Raw genomic sequence first — 21582 nt, 5'->3', positions numbered from 1 at the left:
CCTCACTGAACCACTAAACACAAAAGATACATACCAACAACATAAAAAAGGAAGCAAAATAATAAATCCCAATCAGAAAAAAAGTACACTCTAAAAATACTTCAGGTATTTTCCAAGGAATAACAATTCAGTTATTTGACATCCTAATAATCAGCTCATTCCTCATATATTTGTGGAGGTTTAACAGCAAAGTCAAGCTGTATGTCCTTCACTCTGTTATACTTTAAAAAGATACTTTAATCACTCTTTATTCCACATTTGGTACACTACACACATAGGCACAAGGAGATTAGTAAAATCAAATCTCTTTGTCTTTTAATATATGCAGCAGTGCAAATAAAAATAGTGAAATGAGAGGAAAATACAGAGAATGGGATCAGCTGAGAAGAGAACTCAGACCAGGCTGAAAAATCCTCAAGGACTTATAAAAAACAAACCACTTCAACAAGCCAATTCATGGAGACAACTGCATAAAGTGAATTATTCAATCAAAACCCAGCAACAGGTTGTGTAGCAACAATAAAAGATTTGCTCATCTGTTTCTTTGTTTACTGTCCACTGTTTGTCTTCATAATTTAAAAGTAAGGCAAATGAAGGGAAGGACAGAAAGACAATCAGCTTTCTGCTCAGCACTGATAGCAGAGGCAGAAGCAGATGCTACTTCAGGGATCAACCTGTCACCTTTAACTTTGCCTCTCCTTCTGCAGCAGATGTGCAAGCAACACATACAGCAGAAATAAAGTTTAATTCAAAGTAGTTTCAATTTTCCCAAGGGTTTTGAGTATATTTTTTATTTTTTTTCCTGTGACCCAGCCATATTCAATCTCCCCTCTGATCTGTGTCACAGTGTGGAGGAAATGTTCAGTGTTTACATGAGCACCCATGTGACAGAATAATTATTCCAAACAGCAATTTCTGCTGCTTTCTTATGACATATTTTCTGTGGTGCGTGATGTGAAATTTCACACTTTTCTTTATTTGAACCATTCTGAAAAATGAGCATCATTTCACTCCCAAATCTGTTGAAATCAAATAATTAGATGGATCACCACTGCTGAGCTCCAGGCAGACATCAACTGTAAGAAGCAACACATCTCCCTTTCACCACAGTGTCATAAACTACACAGCTTTAAGGTTTGATCAAATGCTAATATAGCACTGAAATTGAAATGCCTGATTTTTAATGCCTGATTAATAGATTTTTCTGTCTATCTGGAAAATTATATTAAAACATGTTAACAACCTTAAAAAACAGGTGCTTTAAGAACAAATTAGTTCTTGCTCAGGGACATCACTGAGCAATGCAATTTGCAAAAGTGCTGAGCACAACAGGGCCTTTTGACTTAACTGTAACTATAAAGCTCAGACTTGCTTCAGCAGAAAGTGAACTAACCCATTGTTAGGAGTTTATATGAGGAACCCTTCTCCATAAATTGGTTTAACTTTTTTCTTGCAGCATCCATCACTCAGATGTGCTTTCTTGCTTATTTGGAACATCTCAAAGTCTAACAAGGTAAAAGCTAAAAGACAGAAGTGCTCTTCACGACGGTATTTCCTTTACCTCAACTTCATTGCCTTAACATTTTCTACTGCACATCAGCCTTGCCATTTTCCCTACACTACCTCTGGTCAACAGGGAATGTCATCAGTTAGAGCAGTCAGTTTTCCCCTTCCCTACAGAAATCAAATGTGTCATCTCTGCAGTGCTCTCAGTCTCTGTAAGCCAACAAAGTCTTCACACCCCTTCAAACTGGGCAGGTTCTGCCCATAACACTGAATCTGTGATAAGGAGCTGGTTTATTGCTAATTACAATGTCTTCATTTTATCAAGCTGAAGAAAATTAATGTGGGCATTAGACAAAGAGGAAGCCTGATGTACAGTTGTACAATTCCAGCATTTGAAGGGACTAGGAATTTCAAGTTCCCCACAAAAGATACTGAAGATTTAGCACTGATACAAATGAGGCTCCATTTTAGGTTGAAATTTTTTAAACTATTGCTGTAGATACCTTCTGGGACTTGAGGATTTTTTTTTTGTTCATTTTTTGTTTTAACAAAAGAACTCCACTTGTTAACATTTATTAAAACCATCCTACAAATTACTTGATATTTACTATCATATCAGGCTTCTTTTCTTAATATACCCATTGATCCAGTTGAGACATCCATTTGGATGAAACTACTTATTTTATACTATTTCATATTCTAGATCTATTTTTTCCTCTTGCAAGTACCATTCAAAAAATGTGCTGGATTTTCTTTTTTTGTCACTGCATTTTTAAAGGGCTTACCTTGTCACTCATTAGAACCTTTCAAGTGCAGCTCTGCCCAAGGGTTCTAACCTACATAGCATTCCTGCCATCACTCAGGCACAGAAATCTTGCCCTCACCTCATCAAAGACAGATCAAACAGTTTGGGCCAAAGCTCCAGCTGGTGTAAAACTGCAAGATACCTATATTTAAAAGAAAACTTTAAGGCAGACCTTTCTTTCCAAAATGTGTGTTAGTCTCAGCTGAGAGCACAAACACCAACATGCCTGGAACTCTTTTTCTCTCTAAACCAGGTGCTAAAAGCAAAGCATGAGCATGACACTCAGCCACTACCCTACTCCCTGAGGTGGATTATTGATTTTGAGGTTCCACTGCAAATCGTGAACCTTCACAGAGCTGACCTAAGTGACGTTGATGTTCCATGAATTTCTGTTCCATAATTAAATTCACCTTAGAAGTAAAGATGCAGAATTTAGCGTAGTGCAAAGAACAACCATGCTTTGAAGTTTAATCTTGCCTAAACCAAGATATGATTTTGTCAGTGAAGATTATAACATTTATGCACTTTTCACTTGTCATAACAGATTTACTGCTTATTTTCTACAGCCTTTCCTGGGGAAAAGCATATACTTGCCATTCTAATGTCACAGTATAGTTTAATAGTATAAATATAGTATAGCTCAAGATTTAATTTTTTTTTTCCTCTTAACATGGCAAAAGAAGCTGAAGAACAGACTTTGAAAAACATTTCTGCAATGAATTTTAGAGAGGAAGAACAGATTAATGAGTAGTTAAGGATCCATGTAGGAGCCAAGTTCTGAGTCTGGCCTGCTAACTGCCCCTAGGAAACACTCAAGCTCTTACTATAAAAGCTTTTTTGTCCTTTTTGTTATTCAGATTTAAACAGACATGATAATATCTTATGTATATCCGTATAGAGCGTTCAGATCCTAACATTCGTTTTTGTACCAGGAACTCTCCACATTATTACCAGAGATTAGAATCATTCACCTCACCAAAACTCAAGGTTCTTAGTGGGTCGTTTTGGATGAGGATCATTAGGAAGGAGACAGTATGACTTCAATACTTCCTTGAAAGTATATTAAACAGATGTCAAAATGAGTTGGACTAGGACTACTGAAAGAGAACTAAACCATTTCTCAGAATTGCTGCTTAAAATTACTGGACTAATTATTTAAGATGCAGTTGGATGGCAAGCAGATGAATAAAACGTGGCAAAAGGCATTACAATGTCCAAGAACCAGAAGCCTGGATATGAAATACCAGTAGTCAAGTTTTGAGTAATGATACAAAATTCCCAGGAGGTCAAAACAGAAAAAAAAGAATCAAACTAAGTGAAGGAGAGACATTTCTGTGAAAATGTCCAATAAATAATGGTACTTTTTAGTTTTAAATCTTCATGCACACAGAGCCAATGTGATTTATCTGAAAATTCAAACTTTAAACACTTAATCATTAATCAAAACAGTTACAAGTTTTTAAATAATATCCTGGTTGTTAAGTCAAAGCATCATCCCAAATTAAATTATCCATATTTAAAACTCATGACTTTAATTAAAATAGCATAGGAAACAGCCCTATTTTTTTTTTATTATTATTATTCTTACCAGTTTTCCAAGTAATTGTCCTATTCTACTGGAAATGTGAGGTATCCTATTAACTGGGAAAAAACCCAAGGCTGTGCTGAGCTGAGGAATTATGGCTACATATTCTGTAGACTGATTGCATTGGCTCACAATGATGCATTGTTCAAGCACCTAACACTCAGCAAAGGATGGGAAACCATGAAAGGCAAACTCCTTTTGCAGAGGCAGCGTCGTGCAGCAGAGCAGATTCTGAGCAAGTACCTCATGTGCATTGTTCTCTTGTGCTTTGCCATCATGCTCAATTTTCCATTGCAGCACTTTGCCTTTCACACAGATGGATATTTTATGGAATTTGCTAAGGACGTTGCAAGGCCAGAGCAGAGCATGGACATGAATCTAATTTGGTTTTTGTTGGTGGTGCCAAATGTTTGAGCAAAAACTTTATTCTTTTACTTTCCAGACTGTGTTTCTTCATGCACATTTAGAATAAATAATTTATCTTCTTTACATATCTCATCTGGTATGCAGCTCTAAACTACTGTCTGACTCTAGATTTGCTACACTAGGCTCTTTCTGGGTTGGAAATGCTTCCAATACAAACTCATAGTAATTTCTATCAGCCTCAGGCTTCATTCCACACATAATAGTCTGATGTTAGGAATACTTATGCCACTATTTACATCAGAAAAAATTAGAAATAAGAACTTGCAGTACAAGAGATCTGATTTTTTTTTTGACCCCTTTAATCAAGTAGAACTTTGTGTCAGCTCATCTTAATCTTTAAGTTCACTTAAATTCAAACCAGTCAGGAATAGCATATTACAGGATACCCCAGAATGGAAAGTTCCCTTCTGCTAAACTGTTATAAGATCAGTAAAGTTTTTACTGAGCTAGAATCTGATGAAGATATTTCTTAATGCAATCAAATCAACTGATTGTGCAATTCTAACATAGTCCAATACCTGAACAGCTTGCATACTACATTGTCATTATTAGCAGTTCATGTAAAAAAGGCTAAGGCACACATTCAAAGTATGAAAATCTCAAACAAATATTAATTTCTTTTAAAGTTGGAAAAAACTGTGCTCACATGTGACTACAACTACAATCAGCCTTCCCAGCCCTTTAATGGACTCCAACACGTTTTGCCTTCCCTAAGGCAGCCACCCACATCTGCTCAGCAGTGTTGTTTGTCCTGTGCCTTAAGTCACAGATGAATCATTGCAAAGCATCTCCTCTTCCAGGACATCAGTGACTCTCCTGGTCAAGGAACTCAACCAGCAGAAGCCATAGCAAGAACCACTGCAGGCTCTGTTACAGCCAGATCGTTCTTTTCAATATTGGCAACAACTGCAGAAAAAGAATTGAGATAATACCAGATGGATTTGACAGTCCTTTTCATCAGGACAGCCATGAAAGGATCCTCTGCTCTTCCTCTAAATGCCATTTTAATGCTGCTACACTTCACTGCCACAAACTTTGATAAGAATACACAATTTGCTTAAATGCTTATTAACTGACAAGGAAATCCAGACTTATTTAGGTGAACAAAGATAGGAAATCAAGCATTTAAAATCTGCCACTATCCAAAAGGGTCACACTACTCTGCCATGGTCTATATTTCACACCTTTCATATATAATTGTTTGATTTAGTGACACAAACTTTATAATATTGCAGCTCAAAAGGAATTTGCATTAATAATACTAGAAAGACAGATAAACCTCTGCTGGCTCATGCTTCAACAGACATTCCTTATTTAAAATATTCTGACATTGGTGTGCTAGTTACCCTTCTTGGCAAATGTCATCAGTCAGGTTCTTTGTACTTTTAAATTACCTCAGTTTCTTCTAGTTAGTACAAATTGCTTTAGAACAAGGAAACAAATCCATATTACTTAAAAATTCTAATATCATTTGTATTATCACCAAGTTTTCTGTCTTTAAAAAATTACTTAAAATTTTTCAGCTTTCATTAAAAAATCTCAAGGTGTGAGCACACATGCAAGGCCATATTTTCTCTGTGAAGAAGGATGCATGGAAACATCCAGCCTGTGAATCCTTACCAGGCCATATGGATAAGGTAGAGATGTTAAGCTGTCAAAATCTAGGATCCCTACAATTACACTTCTGCACAAATGTAGTCACCTAGAAGGTTTTACAGGTGTGTAGACCCTCTAAGGTACAACTTAGATTAGCAGAAAGGGGCTTGTGCCCTTCATTACATTTATGTGACATACTTGTGCTCTAGAATTGGCAAGTTCCCTCCCCCATGTTAACCTGTGTGCTCCTATGACCCCCATTTCACCCTACTGCTGTAAAAGATACTCCACAATTTCAAAAATATAATTTTCATTACATTGGTTTTTCATCAGTCATGTTTGATGCTACTGTGTCCTCTTCCTTTATACTTGCAGATTGAAATTTGTTTGGTTCAATTTCCATTGCATGAAATATGAATGCAGTAGCAAATGAGTAATCTAAGGTCAACAGAGAACCAGGCAGTGAAACAATATTTTTCAAGACTGTATGAAATGGAGCAGCTCACATAAACAGCATATTTAGCTTATTCCAGTGTCTCTTGTAAATGAACCCTTTAGAAAATAGACAAATGCATCACATAAAGCTCATCCTTGGCAGATGTAGGTCACAGAAAGAGGATGCAGGTCTGTACAGGTCCTCCATGGTTGCACTGGGAAAAGCATTATCAAATTTCACTGTCTTTTAGGCTGTATAAATTCTTCCAAAAACACAGGGAAAATGCCACCTCGTGTTAAATATTGATGCCTGCTCCCATACAGTGAATGGTCCTCCAAAGTAGCATTAGGGTAGATGTATATTAAAAACTGTCACTGCAGAACTTCATTCATTTATAAAGGCAACATAAACAATGCTGAATATACAGCAGAGCACAGAAGGAAGGAGTCTTCTTCAATGGAATCTTTTCTCACCACATAAAATTCCTGGTAATAAAAAAAGCACAATTTTTCCTCATCAGCTTTTGTTCTTGCTGGTTTTTTGGTTGGTTGGTTTGTTGGTTGGTTGGTTTTTTGTTTGCTTTTTTTTTTTTTTTTTTTTTTTTTGATTTTGCTGTTTTTCCTACTTCTAAGTCTCCTTAGACATCAGTAGAAAAAATATTACCCATAGAGATCTGAAGTGGCCATGGTAATTGCACAGCTGCAAGATCTAGGTCTGGGGGCCAGGCTGTTCCTCACTTTTCAAACCATTTAACTCCAGCAAGCAAGCACACCAAATGTGCAAGCAAGCACACCAAATGCACTGCAATATGTTAATCTAGCCACTGCCCTGATTTAATTGGCCCAGAAAATTGCTTGAGGTGTTTGGGACTGCAATTAAGGCTAAAAAAGTCTGGAAACAGTCTTTGGTGGTGAAGGGAATTTTTTTATTATTATTTTTAAGAAAACAAACCTTCTCTTAGCTAAGACTCATGGTCTTAATTAGAGATTAATTAGATTTACTTGCTGCTACTTAGTTGGATTATAGCTCAGCAGACATATTTTAGGTGGCAGGAATAAAATTTAGCCTTTTCTGTATCTACTTTTTGTCTCTGCCTCCAACAACCAGAACTTCCTCAATCAGCAAATTTATTCAGTTCAAATCAGAATAATCATCCATCTCTTACCTTATCTTCACAACTTGAGGATACCTACTGTAATTTTCCTAACCAAATGAAATTAATTTTAAGAGAACAATGACCCTTGTATGCCACTGTTACCATCCTGTGGCTTGTGACCCTGCAATTATTTCCCTGCAGGAAATAACAGTTACTGTGCACTGGAAATATCCAGATACACATACAGAGATAAAAATAGGGAGGTGACTGCACCAGAACAACAGGAAAATTATCTAGTTTGGTCCACAAAGAAAAAAAATCTTATTTGAAAAGCACAAATAACAGCAACTCAAGTAGCAGCTATGGGTGAGATATGGGAGTCCATTTCCATTTAGAATCACAAACAGAAGAGATTTTCAGAAGTGCTCAGCCTGTAACAGAGCTCAGCACAAACCGTGGCTAAAAACACAAAGCTTGTCTGCAAACATCTCTTGTTCCTTTGCAGGACACCCATGCATCATGGAATGGGAGGTCAAATACACTCCTTCAAAAAATTCAGTACCAATACACACTGAGGTTTGCACATTACAGTTTATCTAAATTACCAAATGCTCAACAGCACTGACTTTAATTTGACTTTCTTTCCTGAGTTTACTATTACTCTAGACAACAGCAGCAGGAACAATTTCAATACTTACATGATTCATTTTCATTAAGTTGGAATGGCATCATGTTGTTATTGTCTGGTTATTTGGGTTTAGTGGGGCCAGCAGAATGTTCTTCTGTTGGGTTTGGTGGTTATTTTTGGGAGAGGTTGTTTTGTTTTAAACAGGCTGTTCTCCAATCCTGTTGTCACAGCAACAGTGGACATAGCTAGCTGACACAATTTTTTCCTCCAAACCTTCAGTGCTATTCAGATTGCAGATTGAATTTAACAAGCCAATTTAACAGCCTTCCTGAATCTAATTGCAAGTTTTCCTAATAAGACATTATCCTTTTCAATACATTCTGAAAGATTTCAATAAATTCTTTCTGAATAGACTAGGGAGTTTTCTTTGCTTAAGTATATGCTAAGAGCTTTCTTCCCTTCATATTCACATAGATAAGAATTCACCCTTGTAAATTTGGATCTTTTTTTGCCATTTGAAAAAAAAATATTGAGGATAGAAACATTTAGAGATCTGTGTTTTACAGTGACAATGTTGAATTTCCAATATTATTCAGTAAGGACATAAACCTTTGGGGTTTCCTTTAAGGAAAAAAAAATCCACTGTACCAGATTTCTCCATGACTTTATAGATTCAACTTGTAAGCAGCAAGTATATTCTAAATATGAACATATTCACCTTGAAACAATAAAACTTAGTGCAGTGCTCTGCCTTGAACAGAGCAGTTGTAAAGTGGTGAGCCCATGTTATTACAACAATATACTCTGAATAATACATATCTCTTAAAGACCTGTAAAAGTCAGTGGTAGCAGCTCCATGGCTCTCTCAAAGGTAACCACAACACTGAGGTGCAGCTCTGCCCTAGTTGATACAGATTCAACCCACAGCATTCTCAAAAACCCCACCAGACCAAAAAGCCAAGCAATGAGGATATTTACTCACAAAGAGCCATGACACGGAGCGTGTGCAGTTCTGTTTCACTGAATTTACTGGTATTGAAATTTATCGGAAAGGTGCCTTTGGAATTTTGGAGGAAAAAGATGTTATATGGACTTTTCCAATCACAGGAAGAGTGGGCATTGGGTTTGTTAAACAGAACTTGCAATGACAAAGTGATGTCCTGAACAAAAGGAATAAAGGCCTTGAACAGATGCAGCCAAAAATTCTGAGTTTTTCTGCCCTTTCAAGGAAAAGTTATTATGCCATATACGTCCAAGGCATCAGAGTTTGACAAGTATCATCAGGTCACTCTTAGGATTGGAAGTGGCACTTTCTACTAGCATTTTTCAAAAGGAAAAAAGGCCTTTTAACACAAACACACGACACTTTCCAAGTCACAAGGACCATTATATTCCTGTAGTATTAGAAGATTTTATGAGAGAGATGTGTGAAGTCATTTTGAGGATATTTACTGTGCAGTCTAAACAATTCACAGAGGATTTGCACAAAAATTAAGGTTTCTTGAAATCTTACCAGTTGAGACACTAAGATACTCAGATATACTACAACAAAAGAGAAAGAAAAACTAAAAAAAAAAAAAAAAAAAAAAAAGTCAAATTTAACCTGCTTTTGGCCAGGTTTATGCAGTCTGTGGTAAACTTGATGATGCTGGGATGAAATTCAGAATGCCTAAGCTAGTTGTATCCCGCAATAGTCACAGGTTTGATTTTGGATACTGTTTCCTGGTCTTCCCTTCTTTTCTGTATTGAATTATTGGTGTTCAGAGCTCTTGAAAAACCAATTTAGTTTACAAACTAGAATATGGATCTCTGTTATTGCAGAGAATTAACTCAAATCAATATAAATATGATGGATCTTAATGATGTTTCACAATGTGTGCATGTGTACACTTAGGAATTAATTCAAGATAATTGAATAAATTTATAGCATTAATTTTAAAATGAGACCTGATTGTGCATTCTAGTGTTTTCATATCTGCTTTTCCTGTCAGACTCCACTACTAAGGCTCTTCAGCTTTGTGTGCTATTACCTTCTCAGTTACCCAATTAAATAAACATTAATCAGCTTATTAAATAAACTAGATTATAGTTTCTGTAGTGGCCTAAGTTTATAACAGAGACAAACAGATATTTAAGATGTACAGTGTGTTATGCTAAAGTAAGCGGTGGACTACATATTATCTGGAGATAGACAGATGCCTGACTAACCACTGCATGTTTCCATGTGTTTTTATGGGGAAAAAAATTGAGGATCAGTTCATCACCTCATTCACATTTAATTCTAGAAAATAGAAAAGACAGATTATTAAAAAAAGCCTTCCAAGACATCTTCCATATTAAAATTAAATAAATACCCTTTTACACACAGCCTGTTAGGGAACATCTGGGATCAGTCTCTGCAGAACAAACTAACAACATTCACCAAAAACTGAAGCAGCCAGAAGCTGACTTTCAAATATGTATCTTTTTAAACATGCATCTGTTCAGGTTTTTCCCCACTAATCCATCCATTTTGATAAAAAAGGTCTGCAAAGGTAGGATTACATGGTAGTAGTGGTGATGCTGTAGCTGACACTCTTCTCAGCAATGTGGTGGTTTGTCTCCTTTGGGTTTCCTGGCCTGGATTTTTCTGATTTTTGCCCCACTTGGGCTGCATTCCCCCTCATCCAAGAACCAATCCTGCTCAGAGCAGTCTGGGGTAGAAGGGTTGAATTCCACTGAAAGAGAGAAAAGACAGGACTGTCTCAAACTGCAAGTTGCACCAACCACAAAACCTGCAAGCTTTCCACCCTGCTTTCCCAAATCCTCAACACATCACCAATTTCTCAGTAATTTCTCAGTAACTGGAGCAAGTAATTTCCAAAAGCAAGTAAAAAGATTCATTTTATGCAGAATTACTATCTGGTCTATGTAAAACAGTGTAAAATCAATATTTGGCATTTGAAGGAATCTGTGGGGCTTACAGTTTTTTTTCTTTGTTTTAATGACCAAGTCAATGCTTGAATACAGAAGATCATATAATTTTAATATTTTCTTGGCCTTGATATGATTTTTTTTACAGCAGTGTAGCCTTTTCCTTCAAAGCAGTCCTGTTGGCAAAGATGATTGTTTCAAACTCTGTTTTGAAACAGATCTACAGTCAAGATCCCAGGAAATCACGGAACACAAATCAAGGCAGACTCGGATGCACAGAGTGTATTTTGAAGAGGCTCCAGAGTAAATCCAAAGTGATGCTGCTAACAGTGGGCCTGATCAAGCTTGACAAAATGTTTCTTCTCAAAGGCACAGGAGTCAACAGCAAGGCCATGGGAAGAGTTTCTGACGGGATCCCACAGACCTTTCACATGTCCCCCAGAAGTAATGAAGGGTCTTACTGAAGAAGAGTTTTAGGATGAACAGATGATGAAATATTGATTATTTATTCTTAATCTAGGAACATAACATTATGCAAAAATTCTGAGACTTAAGCAGAGGCAGTATTTACTTTACAATACGGCACGAGGAAAAAAATTTAAATTTAAAATCTTATAATTTTTTAAAAATCTTAAATCAGTTCATCTGGAAAAGCAAGACTCAATTGTTTTAAGAAATAAAAGAGATACACAAGCACAAAAAAGAAATCAATTATTTTTCTGCGCAGTTTAAACATTTCATGCCTCATCAGACCTTTTTTATTTCTTTTAAAATTTGTTATTTCAAAAGAAAAGCCGCAGACAAGCAGTTATTATTTTTTATTTGAACTGACCAAAGCTTATTTTGTCTTTATCTTTGGTTCCGTTTCTAAAAAGAAATTTCATTTTTCCAACACCTTTAGACAACCTACGTCTCATTGTTAAGATATGTTTAAAGATTTATTTGCATAAAGATTCTTGGAAAAGCAACTTTTTAGCAATGAAGCTTTAGGAGATCAAAAATCTACTTCTGAGATTCCCTATAGGGCCTTTGCACAGTACTGGTCAATCACAGAGGTCAATCTTTCCCATATCTAATATTAGATCATTAAGTCTATATTTAGAGACCAAAATCTTTGGCCTGATTTTTAACAAGAGAAGCATTTCTTGCCTAACTGCAGAAACTGAAGTTCAAACAATTTGCCTTACACTCTCTTCTCTCAATGTCATGAAAATGAGAAATAAATGTAAATGTAAAATGGGAAATAGAAGACTTCTGAGCTTCCCAAATGCACTGGGAGGATAAAATGTCAAGTCTGATGAATCCTACTATGATGTACATTGTGAAAAGTTTATCAATAATATATAAGAAAAGGATTAGAAGCAATGTCACTGTAACAAAGTAGATTAAAATAGTTCTAACTGCTTCAAAACACACCTTTCCTTCTCCATCTGCCCTATCAGCTCATACCCAACCAATTCCCCTCTCTCTGCATATATCATTATTCTCAAAAAGTAAAAAGAACAGACAATGCCTTTCTGCCTTTCATAGTATTTCTTCCATTAATTGAGACTAAAGCCTAAGAGAAATTGTCACTGCTCTGTGGAGGAGCTGTGGGCTAAAACAAGAACACTGGCTTCACAAATGACAGTGGGACTAAAGCTACAGTTCCTCAGGATCACCATTAAAATCTCTCTCTATCACAGCCATGCACTTCTGTTAAAAGATGTCCTTATGGTAGCCAATATTTTAGCTAGGAAACAATCAATGCACAGATACAGCCACATTTTTGTAGCATCACCACTGGCTTTTGGCCTGGGAAAAACTCACCAGAACCTCGTTTGCTTTCCAGTACCTGAGCTATGACCAAGCCAGCAAAGAGAGCAGTTAAGAGCAGAAGTTATCAGGCTACTGAAGATGACATGGGGGTGTCAAAGTTACTGATTATTAACTGAAGTTATGGATTGTCACGTAGGATAAAAGTACAGACACATGGCTGCCCTAAAGTTAATAGATTTCCTTCTGTCCTTCACAACCTTGTTCTAAGCTGCTGCAAAAGATGTGAAATAATGGTTTTGACAGATTTATCTTCCCCCCAGACCAGATGTGTTGATCTCCCTTAGGTTCTTTAAACAGAGTGAAGTCAGATTTTAATCTTCCTGTGCCCACTGTGGCAGCTGTATAAACACTTCATTAACATAAGAATGGTGATAAGTATGTGCTATTAAAATTGGGGAGGGGGGCAGTGTTTTTCTGTATCCTTTATATCTCACTGCGTTTTATGCTATGAGTAGGTGCTAAATTGGGAATGAATAAATGCATTTCAAACCCACACTTGGCATCCAATGTAGGCTTGTTCTCTTACAGATGAACCAGATTTTTAGATTGACAATTTTTGCATCTATTCAGCGCCAAGGCAAGCGTGTTGTTTAGTATGAATTTGAGAAAATATAGCAAGAAAAGGGTTTTTTTCTTTGAAAAAAAAAAAAAAAGGAACCCATATTTTTAAAATGCTTTTTACTGCAGTTTTCATTTGCATAGAACTCAGGCTATGGCATGTAGTGTCTGTTAACTGCTACTAGTATGGCAACATGGTGCATTCTCTTTCAGGAAGATTATGAGTTACTTTTTTCTTTGAGGCCTTTAACAACTTTAAATTCAACTGCCTTCCTTAGCTTTCTCTTGATACTTCACTAGAGATGTCATTACTGAGAATTTACTGAGTCACTCTCAGTAAATGGTGAGTGCAGGATTATCTTTTATGAAGAGGAGAAGAAAGACAGTTGATCTTCTGCATATTTAAGAATTTATTTGATGTCAAATTAAGAATTTTCAAAAAATGTACTTTGCCGGGCCTAGAAATCATCCCAAGATAAGGTCTACTCTGCTGCTTATTAGGGATACAGGCATTGTCCCTACTCTTCTAAAGTACTAAGTTTTAAAATTGAACTGGAAAACTGGCATCTCATCAGTTTCCTTGGTTTCTTCTTTTTTCATATACACACAGGAGCACATAAAGCATTTTCTGTAGGCATATATATATATATATATATATATATATATATCTTTGTGTGTATATATTTATATAAATAGACATATTTCTAAATATATGTATGTATAAATAAATGCTTCTTTCCTGCACCAGCTGTCACCTCTGAAGCATATGCCTGGCCAGAAAAGCAGACAAATGCTTTTTGAAGCAGATACATCTTCTATTTCCATAGTGTGTTGGCAGGAGGTGGTAGTAAGGATTAAGAAATTGGTTCTATTCTTGCTAAGAGCCAACTGGCTGGGAGGATGCTTTGGGGCATTGTGGATGTGATATGTTGGTAGTTCCTCAACTGAAGAGAAAGAATGAATTTGTATGTGAATATCTGAAATCTCTGTCTGCTCCATGCTCATCACACAGTTGCCTTGCCTTCCTTTCTGAAAGGATGCTGCAAATCATGGCTAATGGCTCCAAGCCAAAATCTGACAGGTTTTTCTTTACCTCTCTGACATATGTACTGTACATCCAGGCTCTTTGCAGCTTCTTCAAAATTAAGAAGGTTAAATTTTTCTCTCAGATGTCAGCACACAACTTTCATTACCCTGATTTTAATCTTACTCTGGTTTAACTTCTGCATAACCTCTTTGCAAACAGCAATGTGTCAGGGACAGAGGAAATTAAAACTTGGACAGAGACTTTTAGCCAAGCCCCAGTAATTTTATTAAATTAAATTGCAGGTAGTAATGTAGAGAAATCAGGAGGAACAGCAGACAGTTCCTGCTAAGATCTCATCTTCTTTTGCATTCTACACAGGAGCTGGGTTCTGGATTTTCAATAGGTAAGTAAACATGAAGACCCACTTAGGTTCCACCCCCTGCAGACCACATGCTGCTCTAGCACACTCAGGTTTGTTCAAGACCATGGTATCATGGTTTGGTCTTTAGTCTGAGCCTTCCACTAACCTAAATATTTCCTGCCCAGTAATGAGGTGATTACCTGTGACACAAGATGGAGTTACTTGTCTCTGCTGACTCTATGGCATGGACTTGGTCAAGCTGGATCTAAGCCCTAAACGTTCCTGTTCCTATTTAAGAGTATAGGCCTTCAGTTGCTGAGTATGGGGGCTGGATGCACCTGACAAGGGCTGCACCCACTCCTAACCCAGCCCTTGGCAATCAGATCCTCTGATCCCCTTTGCAAACAACCCCCTGATAGTTCTGTGCTCCAGCTGCATCCAGCCTGGAGCTGTCCTAGCGTGTGCTCCACTCCCTGCACAAAACACCAGAGACATGGAGTGTCTTCCACACAATTGATAACTTACATTTTATCCATATCTAATGCCACAAATAACCCAAGGATGAAGGAGTGAAATTTTTGAAAGAAGCAGAGGAAAGACAGACTAGAGAGGAATCAGCCTTTCTTTCCAGCGTGGAAGCACATCTCTCCTAATCAATCCTGCTATTAGTTAAAGGTAATGACTGCCCACTGTGGGCACTGGGCACGTGTGAAGAATTTCCTTCTTCAAAGACTGTTAAAAAATGCCTGTTCACATCACAAAAAAACCCCAAAGTCCAGTGTAATCACAGGAGGAGGACTTTGCTCAAAAGCATAGTGGAATGCTCCAGATAGCACATCCCAGGCCATCCACCTGGCAGTGAGTGCCACTGTGAGGACAGTCTGACTTCGGCCACAGGTGACAATTGCATTGGCTACTGCCACAGTGCTTCTGCAGGGAAGCAATAAAATGACCAAGCTGCAAAACTTGGCATCACACACCCCTGTGTGGGAGTTCCTGCTCACCACACTCCAGCAGCCCCGAAGTTCCTCTGTGCTGACTCCAAATTCACAGCACTGCAATTGAAAGCAGCTTCAGGTACTGCCAGAACTGATCCTTGTTGACAGTGATCAGAATTACTGCATGAACCAGCATGCTTTGAACTGAACACACAGTACCTATAACCAAGAACCAAAGCAATTTCCCATGTACAACAGAGTGGGCAAAATGGGAAGCACAGGCATAATGACTGTTAGAGAGTGGGTTAGACATTTCTTATTCATTTGCCACAGCTTTCAAATGTCATAGCAAAATAGAAGACACTGACATTTCCCCAAGAGCACACAGAAAGTTCTTAGTCTCCAATTACTGCAGAGTTAAGCTAAAAATCGTGAGTGCAGTAAAATCTTATCTGACATTTTTTGCCTTTTAGATTAACTTTCAACTGCTCCCAAAAAATGGACAGGCATCAATTTTCAGAATGTACTGAATTTATTTATTTTATTTTTGGTTGGATCACAGCAAATGTACATAGGCACAAGCTCTGACAGTTACCATGGCCTCTTTACTACAGGTAGAAAAAAATGTCCCTCTATCCAGTTACAATTGATACAGAGTGATCTTTTCTACAGGGAAAATTTAATTGGTGGTATCTTGAAAACAAATTACACCTTTAAATAGCCTGCACAGCGAGCAGCAGTGCTCTGTAGAGAAAGAACATGTTCAAGAAATCAGAATTACGCCAAGATCAAACAAGTTATCCAGCTACACATACTTTTCACAGAAACTGACAGGGTGAAAGAGAACTGCAGTTCCTCAGGTCTGCACTGACAAGAGAGGAATTTCCTCTCTCCCTCTCTTCCTTCCCTCCTCCCTTCCTCTCAGAGAATATTTTGTTTAAAATCTGGAAATATTTGATCCCATGCTCCAGATGTCATTTCCAATCAGATGTGGATAGGAAAATATGAATCAACATTTTGCAGCTCAGAAACTACCTCCACAAGACATTACATAAACTGAAGGCCATAGATTGAGATTTGAATTAATTTCCACAAGAAGATGGCACCCAAGTGGAAAGGTATTCTGCTGTCAAGACTCACTGAAACTGTAATTCTAATATTGGCTTTTCCTTGAAACCAACAGACAATTATTTAGCACATCACAATGCATCCTTATTGCACTCCTGTAGTCATTCAAGTGAATGAAAAGTAGAGCTCAAGCTGTTTCTGAACTGAGGATTTCTATGAGGTTAAGAAGGAAGGAGATTCCATAGAAGCTCATGGAAAGGTGTTTCAAGGTTTGTGTTTTTACCAGGACAAGAAGGGGAGTTGTTGAGTTTGGGATTTATTAATGTAATTATTTATTAATGCTTCCATTTAACAGCTCCTTAATAGCACAATATGGGCGGGAGGGGGGGGAAATCATTCTTGTTATTAAGGACCAGAAACTAGAAACTTTCTTGTGCTCTACTGAAGTGCTACTTCAGAATGAATTCCCAGCCACCTTCTAAACAGCAGGGTGGCTGCCTGCAAGGAAGCTTGACTAGTTTGGTTGCTGTACAAGACACAGATGGCTATTCTACACTCCAGAGAATGCTCTGATCACCAGACTGTAGGGAAGTGACAACCCTTGGCTCTTCTGCCAGCCAGTCTTGGAAGAAAGCAGTGGAACCTGCAAGACAACAAACCCTACGAAGGCTCCTCCTGCACTGTCTGAGAGACTGGAGTCCCCAATGAGGGGACAGAAACCTTGTTTTGTTGGCCCTGGTAGGGCCTGTGCAGTCTCATGTAAGTGCTCAGTCAGGGCTGAGCCAGCCTGACTTTCAGCAGCACACAGACACTGATACAGAACTGAGCGTTTCATGCAAGTGGAAGGAGACTCAGAGGTCAAACAACTCTATATGGAAAGTTAATTCAAATATGCAGTTTACTAGCCTGCGTCCATGTCCTCCAGATAGCCCCATGCAATGTAATTGGGTCCTGGAAAACCAAGATCCATTACTGCTGGGGATACAATGAGAAAGCAGAAAGTAAAAAGTGACCTCCTGAAGGCAATCTTAGAAGCACAGCTTGTACTCAAAAATCCACATGAAGTTTCAAGTAGAGTTTCAGATTGAGGCCGTGAAGATCATTATAATATTTGCTAACTGGTACATCCCAACCTTTCGGTGACCTTCTGGAATATGCATCCTGCTGAAATTAAAACCTTTACAAAATACATAAACATTGAAGCACTCTCAAAGCACTGAATGCACACTCGGGTCAGGTGAAAAGAGAAAAGGGAACTTGCATTTACAATTCCTTTTCACTTAAAAAAGAAGATACAGGCTTGCATTATCTTTAAGGACTACTATAAAACACACTTGTGAAAGGCAATCCTTCAAGGGGACACTAAAGCAATGAAATATTGTCAGAAGTAATTATGCAGAAACATTTTTGTAAATAATGAGAAATATCTACTTTCATCTTGCCATTTCTTGGCATGGACATTTATAAGAAAATTCTTTTTATTTCACTGCATTTTCTATGAATGATTCAGGGTTAGAACGGAACTTACAGAGGAAATGAAAACTGCTCATTTAAGTTTCGGATATTTTATAATCAATTAAAAGTTTGTATTGGGACTTTGGTTTTAGTCCCTCTCTTTTCTACCTAAGAATCTTTCCTCATCAGCTCTATATTATTATAAATATGAAAAAAAACAGACTTTGTTCCCTGGTGCTGGATATTGCATATGAATGGACATTGCATTCCAGATTGGTTTTCTCAAACTGATAATTTACTTTGCCTTTTAACAAATGGACAGTTACAACTTCTGCCATTTTAGCCACCCTTTTTCTACACTTCTCAGCACGCCTGTGGAGAACAAGTTCATAAGGTCTAGAAAATTTATTTACCCCCATCTGAGTATTGCCAGCTATGCAATTTCTGAACCCTTTCAATCACTAACCAAGTTTCATGTTTATGTGAAGCTGTCAATTCTATACTCCTTACAAAAGCTTTGATAGGATTTTAGCATTTCTGCTCTAGGCATCAAGGCAATTTAAAGTCATAGATATAAATCTTCTGGAGGATTTCTTAATGAAAAGCCTAGCAGAGGGGCTGAGGACTGAAGTACCACCTAGGTAGCAATATCCTTCAGAGTGCCAAGGATGCCACAGTAAGCAGGGCTGTAAACCCTGTGACTTTTTGAGGCTGTGAATGAGACTGACTGTTCCTCTGTCCTTGTTAAAGGAACTTGTCCCCACTCTGGACAGGCACAAACCAGAACGGGGATTCATATGGAGAGAAGGAATGTATTCCTACAGCTCCCAGATTGAATGACAGATTTTTACACCTACATGCTGAGAATGGTGGCCCAAATTCCTGGTTCCAGCAGAAGCGAGGACATTGATGAGTTTATTTTTGTGATTAGAGTTGCTTCTTGCATTACTAAAAATGTATCACAGAGGTATTGCAGGTGACTTGAAACATGTGATTTTAAAATGTGTGTTATTTTCCCGAGCTTTAATTGGTCTACAGCAGTCATTCTTCCTCTTTCACTTAAAAAATCAAAGTCATCTACAACAGAAGTTAAACAAATACATGAATCAGGTCTGGGAATGGTCCTGAGAGAGGAAACATGATAATGATAGGAGTGTATGAAATATCAATAATGGTGTTTATGCACTTTACAAGGTTTTACTGGGTAATGACTGCTCCAACTTAACACGTCTTAAAATCCAGTTAGGAGTGTGACACCTAGGACTTTGTTTAGGGGACTGAAGAGCAGTTTTTGTGAATAGATGAATAGATGCTCTGGGTTTGTATTTCTCATGGTAGCATTCACCTGGGATGTAGGCATCTGACATTTAATTATTGCCTTTGAAAGGAAGAGGGTCCACACCCCACTTCTCAGTTAGAAACTACTACATCCAACCACTCCTAATGCTGCCTTTCTTTTCTCTTTATTCTGTTATTTTAATGCCTAATTTCCTTCTCTTCCTAGCTTTAGCTGATTTTATCTACCTTGAACATAGGCAGGAGGAGCCTGTCTTTAACACAGACAGTGCCTTTGCTGTTTGCTGCAGGCCAGAGAAGCTTTCTCACCTGAGAGCTGCCTGGCATTCACCGGGGCTGAGGCTTGTCCTCCGTCCCCAGGCAGAGCTCCAAATTCAAAATGACTGTCTCCTGGCATCCCTGCAGTGTGACACCAGGGACAAGCAGTGAAGAAAAGTCAGTATATGTGGGACTGGGGCTGTAATTTTCTGCCACAAACGCCAGGTTTTCATGCAAAGGATATACAGGAAATGAAATATAAAAGCAAACAAAAAAAAAAAAATCCTATGTGAGAACTTGACTAATTCCATCATTCACAAACAAGGTTTCCCAGGTGTTATCCCACACAGAGACAACAGCAAGGAGTCAAGCAGGAGCAGTTTAAGATCTCTCAGATCCACTTTTGCAGTTGAGGCAATTGTTCCATTTGCACCTTCATTAACCATTGCAGCACCATGTAAAGCAAGTCAGCATAAGCCAATTTAGTTTACTTTAGTTTTTATTTTGGCAACAGACAAACCCATTTCAGCTACAGAGGGCTGCTGGCAGAACCTGGGCTGCTGCTCCTCCCTCCCAAACTCAGCATGAATTCTGCACTCCTGCCCAATAGTCCAGCAGGTCTCTCTCCCTTGGCTCCTCTGGCCTTTCTCCTGATTGCTGTCCCACAGAGTTATCTCTGGCTGTACATCCACAAGGAAACAGAAATCCCATGTCCTAGGAGTTTACAGTCTAAAAAGGATGAAGGAGCTGGGAGCTACTTTTAGGAAGAAGGGCCTGTGGGCAACTTTGAAAGCCTCAGGTAGCCAGGAGCAGTCAGGCTGACAAGGGGAGTGCAAACACCCAGCACTCAACAGGGCAAGGGAAGCTCTGAACCCTGATCTTGACCAGAATATCTCTAATTATTGCCAGAGCTCTGTCTTACACCATGGGGTGCTACTAGTAATTTGTGTGTTCTGAGAGCTCCTGTACGAGGTAACAAAGAGATAAGGTGAGACCTTCAGGCATCTCAAAAGTCAGGCACAGAAAAGAGGCTTTATGTGAAATAATTCCACTCCATCACTGCTTATCTGTCATCAACATAAAAATCAAGTTTTGAAAGGAAGTCTGTATCACTTCTTTTCAAAGCTGTTTTTCAGTGTTATCAACATAAAAGATGCTGCTAAGGTCTTGAGAGATAATAATTTGCCCTAGGTAAAAAGCCAAGCTTCTTCACCAGCATCAGTTTTAAAAAGTTTAGGTTTATATTATAAACACTTTGGACATGTGCAAATACCAAACATCTCTTATTTCTTGTTTTTCTCCACACAGATTTTTTTTCTCTTGAGAAGCTGTCAAACTCAAACTGCTGTGTGACACACAGCAACAAAACAAAAAAAAAAATCTTTAACAGGACTGAAGTTATTTTTGCTTGATTGCAGCATCTCAAAACCCTCACTGCTTCCTCCTAAATAAGTGTACTTAAAAAATGTCCTCTCAATTTAGTAAAGATCCTAAAGTACATTAGAAGTATCAAGGGACGAGTCATAGATGGAATTTTTTCTTCTGGATTTAACATCTTCTGGAAGATGCCTGAGGTGCTGGATGACAAAATCTGATGGGGATTACAGCCTTGTTTTCCTAAATAGCTCAAACCTCAACTTCATAATGCTTCTGCTTCATCAGACTCATACTGACCCCTGAAAACTCTTCTTTCCTTAATATGTTTACTACCTTTAAGGTAAAAATGTGGGGCTTTTTTTACTTTGAACTTAGAATAACATGTAGACTAAGGGCTCAAGCACAGGATTGGGTGTTAGCAAGTGACTGCACCAG

General features: G+C 38.0%; 1 long non-coding RNA gene across 1 annotated transcript in view; it reads right to left on the bottom strand.

Moving 5' to 3' along the window:
• The window catches only part of LOC110480127 (uncharacterized), a 183054-nt gene that overhangs the window by 87547 nt on the left and 73925 nt on the right, over positions 1 to 21582 (bottom strand). The window contains exon 6 of the long non-coding RNA XR_014952449.1: positions 8149 to 10795. This is a non-coding gene — a long non-coding RNA (uncharacterized LOC110480127). The remainder of the gene's footprint in view (positions 1 to 8148; positions 10796 to 21582) is intronic.

This window comes from Lonchura striata, chromosome 4A (genome assembly GCF_050655825.1).
Source record: "Lonchura striata isolate lonStrDom1 chromosome 4A, ASM5065582v1, whole genome shotgun sequence".
Classification (NCBI taxonomy): Eukaryota; Metazoa; Chordata; class Aves; order Passeriformes; family Estrildidae; genus Lonchura; species Lonchura striata.
This window is presented reverse-complemented; position numbering and strand designations above follow the sequence as displayed.